This window comes from Myotis daubentonii, chromosome 1, assembly GCF_963259705.1.
Source record: "Myotis daubentonii chromosome 1, mMyoDau2.1, whole genome shotgun sequence".
Lineage (NCBI taxonomy): Eukaryota > Metazoa > Chordata > Mammalia > Chiroptera > Vespertilionidae > Myotis > Myotis daubentonii.
Window position 1 is genome coordinate 62,730,912 of NC_081840.1, and position 8,590 is coordinate 62,739,501.

General features: G+C 39.7%; 1 pseudogene; it reads left to right on the forward strand.

Moving 5' to 3' along the window:
• The first annotated feature begins 8,042 nt into the window (after positions 1-8,042).
• LOC132218003 (large ribosomal subunit protein uL3m-like) lies at positions 8,043-8,590 on the forward strand (annotated as a pseudogene).

The window sequence follows — 8,590 nt, forward strand, 5'->3', positions numbered from 1 at the left end:
TTTAAAAATTCCAGTGGATCAAGTCATTTTAAAATTATTACCCTAGTCTTTGGCCTTCCTATAAATTTCTTGTCAACATCTTTTCAATTATTTAATCAAAGTGCTCTGTCTTTAAAATTAATAATTAACTTACCTTCATCTTAAAGTATTTTTTCTAAACTGTTCACTTAATTTACTAGATGAATTAGCATATTTAAAAGCATTAATTTTTATTAATAGCTGTTAAAAACAAGACAACAATCCCAGGAATATGACACAGCCATTTAAAAAAGAAGAAAATCTTACCTCCTGCAAAAACATGGATATGCTGAGTAATTTAAGTCAAAGAAAAACAAATGCCATATGATTTCCCTTATATATGGAATCTAAAAATAATAATTAAAAAATTCATAGAGGCCGAAACCAGTTTGGCTCAGTGGATCGAGCGTCGGCCTGCGGACTGAAAGGTCCCAGGTTCGATCCCGGTCAAGGGCATGTACCTGGGTTGTGGGCACATCCCCAGTAGGAGATGTGCAGGAGGCAGCTGATCGATGTTTCTCTCTCATCGATGTTTCTAACTCTCTATCTCTCTCCCTTCCTCTCTGTAAAAAATCAATAAAAAATATATTTAAAAAAAGAAAAATTCATAGAGAACATTTTGACAGTTGCCAGATAGGCGGGGGGTAAGTGAATGGAAGAGAAATGGGAAGGAATAAGGGGAATGGTTAAGGAGTACAAACTGGTAGTTTTAAAACAATCACAGGGATATAAAGTACAGACAAGGAATATATCAATAATATTGTAATAACAATGTGTGGTGTCAGATGGGTACTAAATTTATTGGGGTGATCACTTTTTAAGTTATATAAATGTCTATTATTATGTTATACACCTAAACTAATATAATATTGTATGTCAGCTGTAATATATATATATTATATATATATTACATGTTATATATATATATATATATATATATATATAAAGGCTAAAATGCAAATTGACTGAACGGTGGAACTACTGGTTGCTATGATGCTCACTGACCACCAGGGGGCAGAAGCTCAATGCAGGAGCTACCCTTGGTGGTCAGTGCACTCCCACAGGGAGAGCACCACTCAGCCAGTAGCCCTGAGCCTCTGCGGCAGCGGCAGCACTAAGGATGTCTGACTGCCAGCTTAGGTCCGCTCCCAGGGAGTGGGCCTAAGCCATCAGTTAGACATCCCCCAAGGGCTCCTGGACTGCAACAGGGCTCAGGCTGGGCTGAGGGACCCACCTGCATGCATGAATTTTGTGCACCGGGCCTCTAGTATTTATATAAAAGCCTAAGCGACCAGCTGACCGTTCGACCGGCCCACCAGTAGCTATGATGTGCACTGACCACCAGGGGGCAGATGCTCAACACAAGAGCAGAAACCACAGTCATGGAAACATGGAACAAACTGATGAATCTCAGAGGGAAGAAGGGAGAGGAGAGGGCGGGAAGAAATTAACCAAAGATCTTATATGCATACTAGAGGCCAGGTCATGGATTCGTGCACCGGTGGGGTACCTCGGTCTGGCCTGTGCCCTCTCACAATCAGGGACCCTTGAGGGGATGTCAGAGAGCCAGTTTTGGCCCAATCCCCTCAGGCCAGTGCACCCCACCAGTGTACGAATCCATGCACTGGGCCTCTAGTTGAAAAATAAAAAATTACTCAAAATTAAAAAAAAAAAAAAAAGGCCCAAAATCCAAAATGGAGTCAGTTGTGTTAAATTCCATGTCACCAAACAGAGACTGAATTACAGTTCAGCTCTCCCAGAAATGGAATTTTAAATCAGTCAACCAGGAATCACTTGATCAGCACAAGTTATGTAATCTGCCTGACAGACTTCTCCCATCCCCTAAGGAAAGTAACTTTGCAATAATCAACTCACTTCTTTGCCAGTATAAATTCCTTTTTCCTGCTTTCTTCTGCGTATAAAAGTCTTTCACTTCTGCGTATAAAAGTCTTTCACTCAGAGTTCCTTTCTATCTGCCAGATTAGATGCTGCCCAATTCGAACTGATTTTTGCTCAGATAAACTCTTAAAAATCTTATGCCGCTGGGGGAAAGCAAAGTGTGCCAAACCCAAAATGTGGCTTTTGGGGGATGTTAATTATTTTAAGCTGGTTATTGGTACAAACTTAAAAGCGCAGGAAACACCTTTGCCCTTCCCCTTAAAAGACCTAAAAGAATTGGTAGAGAGCCTGCACCAGGAAGAGAGCTATCATCACAGATAACCACAGTTTAATATGAACTCAGTGTGATAGACAGGGAGGAAGCTAGCAAGGCCCATTTGATCAAAGTCCTCTCTGTGGCCCTTTGTTGAAGATACTCCAGCAAACATTTATTTATCAAACATTTGCTTTTTTATCTCCATGTGAATTGCCTTCCAAACCACACCACTCCCCTTTCTCCTTAGTTCAAGGTGTCATATAAGCCTCAACTGCCAGATCTGTCCTGGGATCTCATATTCTTATGAAATCCTCATATGTACATACTTAATAAAGCTGTTTATTTTCTCCTGTTAAATGTCTCCTGTCAATCTGATTGTTAGGTTAGCCAGAAGAATTTAGAAGGGTAGAAGGAAAATTATTTTTCCTGCCCCATACCTCAGTTTATCTTTTGACACAGCTAAAGACTTCAGAAGGCATTTTTCCTTTTAAGGTTTTGGGAAAGTCTCTATTATGTCTTCCTGGGGGAGAGGGCATAGACACTAGTGTAATTTACGTGAAGAGATAAATATAATCTGTCTATATTTCACCATAAACCTAGTGGAACTAATTCTTTACCATCAGTGACTACTGCAGGATTTTGCCAGTCCTGCTTGCCCTCACACCATTCTTCGACTTTCCCTGATAAGCTCTCTCATGGGGACTGTGTTCCGTGGTCCCTGTGTCAGCAGGCTTCCAGCTGGGTTTGACCAGTGGTGAGACTGGAGGCTAGAAGAGTGGAAGGGGGATAGTAAAGAAGAAGGAAGCCTTCCATTTTACTCAGTAAGTGGGTTGGAATCCTAAATGTGCTGCCTCCAGAACCAAAGAAATCTATGAGGTGTTGTGTGCCTTCTTAGTAGTGGGAGGAATAACTGCAATAATTTGTCCCTTGCTTTAGAGGGAATGTCCCAGTATACCCAGACTACTGGACTTCTAAAACTTTGAAAAGCCTCTATTATGTATTCCTAGGGGGTGTGTGGGGAAGGGGCGGAAATAGACACTAATTTAATTTATTTGAAGAGATAATGAGCAGTGGTATCTCCCATCCTCTGGAGCATAGGTATCTTTCCAAAATCACCAACATGCTTGTTACTCCTTGCCCATCAAGTCTAAAGAAGCCATAAGTATAATGAACCAACATTATATTCTGCATCTCCAGGTGGTCCAGATCCCTTTAAACTATATTATGCCAGAGGATGGAAAGTTAACATAGCCCTAGAACAACATAAAGGTATTCTGGTGTGTCCATCCCACGGAACGCAAACTGCTTTGTATTCTCTGTTCTTATCAGGATGAAAAAGAATGCATTCATCATGCCAACCGACTGTTCCGGAAACCATGATAATCTCTGGCAAGGATACATCTGACACAGCAGACTTCACCTATTGATCTCTGAATCTGAAAACTGACTCCAATACAGAAACTGGCATCACAGCTTCTTTGGAGAGCTGCCCTCCGCCTCCTGATCATCCATTCTTGATTTTTTATTTTATAGATTGAGCAACACTCAAAATGCTTATTGGTTGTCCATTCATATTGCCCCGAGACACACAATCTCTCAGCCATCTTCATAGCTCCCTCTGTCAGACTCCCCTGAGGGATCATTCTGCCGTTCTGCCTAGGATAATTGCACCTACTTTGCCTCTGATGGTTTTAGTCCTACCACTGGTCTCTGTTACTTTTTTTTAATAACATATTTTTATTGATTTCAGAGAGGAAGGGAGAGGGATAGATAGACAGATACATCAATGATGAGAGAGAACCACTGATGGGCTGCCCCCTACACCGGGGTTGCAGGCATGCGCCCTGACCGGGAATTGAACTGTGGCCTCCTGGTTCATAGGTCAGTGCTCAACTATTGAGCCACGCCAGCTGGGCCCATTTAACCCATTCTTAAATGTACAGTTCTGTGGCAGTAAATACATTCACATTGTTGTGCAACCATCATATCTTCCATCTCAACAACACTTTCATCTTCTCCAACTGAAACTCTATACCCAATAAACTCTAACTTCCCACCCTCCCTCTCCCTAGCCCCTGATAATTACATTCTACTTTCTATCTCTATGAATTTGACTACTCCAGCTACCTCATATAAGTGGAATCATACAATATTTGTCCATTTGTGATTGGATTATTTCACTTAGTATATCTTCAAAGACCATGCTATGTTGTATCATGAATTTCCTTTCTTTTTGAGGCTGAATAGTATTCCATTGCATACATATCCCACATTTTGTTTATTCACTCATTCATCAATGGACTTTTGGGTTGCTTCTACTTTTAAGCTATTGTGAATAATGCTACTATGAATATGAGTGTACAAATGTTTAAGTTCCTGCTTTCACTTCCTTTTGATTATATATTTGGAAGTGGAATGGCTGGGTTTTATAGTAACTTTATGTTTAATTTTCTGAGAAATTGCTACATCGTTTTCCACAGTAGCTGCACCATTTCACATTCCCACAGCAATGCACAAGAGTTCTAATTTCTCTACATCCTTGTCAACATTAATTTTCTCTTTTTTTCTAGTAATACAGCCATCCTAATGAATGTGAACTGGTATCTCATTGTGTTTTTAATATGCATTTCTCTGATGATTAATGATGTTGAGTATGTTTCATTTGCTTATTGGTTATTTGTTTATCTGCTATGGAGAATGTCTATTCAATTCTTTTGTTCATTTTTAAATTAATTTTTTTTGTTAAGCTCTGGAGTTCTTTATATATTCCAATTATCAATCCCTTATCAGATATATGATTTGCAAATATTTTCTCCCATTCCATGGGTTGCTTTTTGACTATTGGTAAATATCTTTTGATGTACAAAAGTTTTACATTTTGATGGAGTGGAACTTACTTATTTTTTCTTGCCTAAGTTTTAGTGTCATATCCAATAAATCACTGCCAAATCCAATTATCATGAAGATCTTCCCCTACATTTTTTCTATGAGTTTTATAGCTTTAGCTCTTATGTTTAGGTCTTTCATCCATGTTGATTTGATTTTTGTATATGGTGTAAAGTAAGGGTCCAAATTCAGGGTTTTTTTGCATGTGTATATCCAGTTTTCCCAACATCATTTATTAAACAGACCACCCATTTCCCATTTAAGTCTTGACACCCTTGTTGAAAATCATTTGACCATATATGTGAGAGTTTATGTCTGGGCTCTATTCTATCCCATTGGTCTATATGTCTTATCTTTATTCCAGAACCACACTGTTTTGATAACTGTAGTTCTGTAATAAGTTTTGAAATTGTGAATTGTGAGACCTCCAATTTTGTTCTTCTTTTTCAAGATTGTTTTGCCCATTCAGGGCCCCTCTATATAAATTTTAGAATGGATTTTTCTATATCTGCAAAAGCTGTTGAGGTTTTGATAGAGATCACATTGAATCTGTAGATCACTTTGAGGATTGTTAACATCTTTTTAAAAAAATATATAGTTTATTGATTTTTTTACAGAGAAGAAGGGAGAGGGATAGAGAGTTAGAAACATCGATGAGAGAGAAACATCGATCAGCTGCCTCCTGCACACCCCCTACTGGGGATGGATGTGCCTGCAACCAAGGTACATGCCCTTGTCTGGAATTGAACCTGGGACCTTGCAGTCCCCAGGCTGATGCTCTATCCAGTGAGCCAAGCCAGCTAGGGCGATTGTTAACATCTTAAATAAGGAAACTTTTTAATGACAAGTTTTATATCTTGATTGTGATAATACACAAGTGGTATACTTTTCAAAATTCATAGAACTATATACTTAAAATGAGTATATTTTATTATATGTCAATTATATCTCAATAAATTGATTAAAAGCTTTTAAAAGATACCACAGATCAGGTGCTGGAGAAGCCTGTGTCAATGGAGACCAAAGGAAAAATAGGGCCCCAAGAAAAGCCTTTTCTGTTTAGACAAAGAGTCTAGAAAGGAGCAGCCTAAGGAGACAGGACGCTGGACACAGTTACAGGCCAGTAGGCCTCTCCCTATGGAACCAACGTAACATATTTTTTCTTGATCTTTTTGGATATTTTATTCTCTGAATTTCTTCTAGGTTTTCAGCTACCTCTTCTAAGTCTGTCCTAAGCCTTAGTGTCTTCTCCTAATTATCAGTAGGCTTCAGCCTCATTTAAATGAAAGTAATTTATTTCATTTGGTCCCCACTATCCAAAAATCCAAAATCACAAGCAGGCTCTAAATTACTCTTGCATCTCCAGGCCTCCTTACATTTGCTCATGTAGTTCACTCAACCTGAAATATATTTCTCCATCTGCCAAAATCCTTGTTAACCTTCAAGTCCTAACTGAAGAGCTCTGTTGAGCTTTCTCAAATCTCCCAATTAGAATAAATGCCCCTTCCTCTTTTGTGGGCTTGCTTCATTATGCCCCCTGCAGTAAAAGCCAAGGCCCTTTGTATATACAAAAGCCTAAGCAGCCAGTCGACAGTTTGACCTGTCAACCAGTCGCTATGATGCGCACTGACCACCAGGGGACAGATGCTCAATGCAGGAGCTGCCCCACAGTGGTCAGTGCACTCCCACAGTGGGAGTGCTGGTCAGCTGACCGAAGGGCACCAGACGCAGGGCTCATGGCTGGCTGCCCGCAGCCCAGAGACCGCAGCTGAGCAGCAGTGAGCCTCCTGGGCGGCAGGCCCAGTGGGGCCGGGATGAGCATGAGCGGCAAGCAGCATTGGACTGCCAGTTTCGGTCGATCCCTGCAGGCCAGGCCAAGGGACCCCACCAGTGCACAAAAGCACCAGGCCTCTAGTACTCAAATAAAATCAGAAATGGAAGAAGAGATTTTATAATTGATGCCACAGAAATTTTTAAAAAGATCATAAAAGGCTTCCATGAACACTTACACATCAACAAACTTGCATAAACTAGAATGGATAAATTCCTAGCAACATACAAACCTACCAAGACTAAATCATAAAGAAATAAAAAGTCTGAACAGATCTATAACTAGTATGGATATTGAGTCAGTGCTCAAAACTCTCCCAAGAAAGAAAACCCCAGGGTCAGATGGCTACACTGGCAAATTCTACCAAACAGTTAAAGAAGAATTAATGTTGCCCTGACCAGTGTGGCTCAGTTGGTTGAGCATCATCCTGTGCACTGGGAGGTCGCTGGTTTGATTCCCAGTCAGAGCACATGATCAGTTGGGGTTTGATCCAGGTGAGGGGGTGTGTGGGAGTCAACTGTTGGATGTTTCTGGCACATCAATATTTCTCTCTCTCCCTCTCCCCTCTGCTCTCTTTAAAATCAATAAAAACATTAAAAAAAAGAATAATATCAGTCTTTTTCAAATTCTTCCAAAAAATTAGAGGGGACACTTCCAAACTCATTTTATGAGGCCAGCATTACCCTGAAAACAAAGACACCACACGAAAACAAAATTACAGGCCAATGTCCCTGATGAATAAAGGTGCAAAATCCTCAACAAAATACTAGCAAACTGAACCCAGCAGTACATTAAAAGCATCACATTAAAAGATCAAGTGGGATTGATCCTTGTGATGCAAGGATGGTTCAACATATGAAAGTCAATTAATGTGATACACCTCATTAACAGAATAAAAATCACATGATCATCTCAATGGATACAGAAAAATCGTTAGACAAAATTTAACACCCTTTCATGATACAATAAAAAGCTCTCAACAATGTAGGAATAAAAAGGAAATTGCCTCAACATAATAATGCCCAACAAGTGTTTTTGCAAGATTGTGAAGAAATTGAAACTTTTGCACAGTGTTGGTGGAAATGCAAAATGGTACACTGCTATGGAAAACAGTATGGAGATTCCTCAAAAAATTAAAAATAGAACTACCATATGAACCAGCAATCCCACTTAATGTTGGAATTTTATCTGCCTCCAAAACAGAAAGTTAAAATCTTTCATGTAACAGATAACGCTGCAGTAAAGCCAGGATTCCTCTTTACGCTGCTCACTGTCACCCAGGGCAGTACATGAATGTCACAGCAAAAAACTATTGGGAAAGGTTTACAAGGAATCAATGAAAAGATAGGGATTTAAAGGCCAACCTGCTACTTATGGTCAAATGAAAACCCATAGGAGACCTAGAGCTATTTCAACTAGTGATGTTGCCAGAGTCTGGCCTAGAACTAAAATGCCTGGGAATATGAGAAGCTTAGATACGCCAGCATACGGACTGGAAGTATGGACACAAGGACAATAAAATGGACGCAAAAAATGTTCAGTAACGATCAGAGATTCTAAACTGCCTGCATATAAGGATTTCTGTGAAAATTTACTATTCCCTATGTGTTTTTCCTGATGAAGATGAAGAGGACCAACCAGAAAACTTTTATGATGAAAATATGTGTCAACCCAGTGTTCCTTCTATTACATCTGCCTAA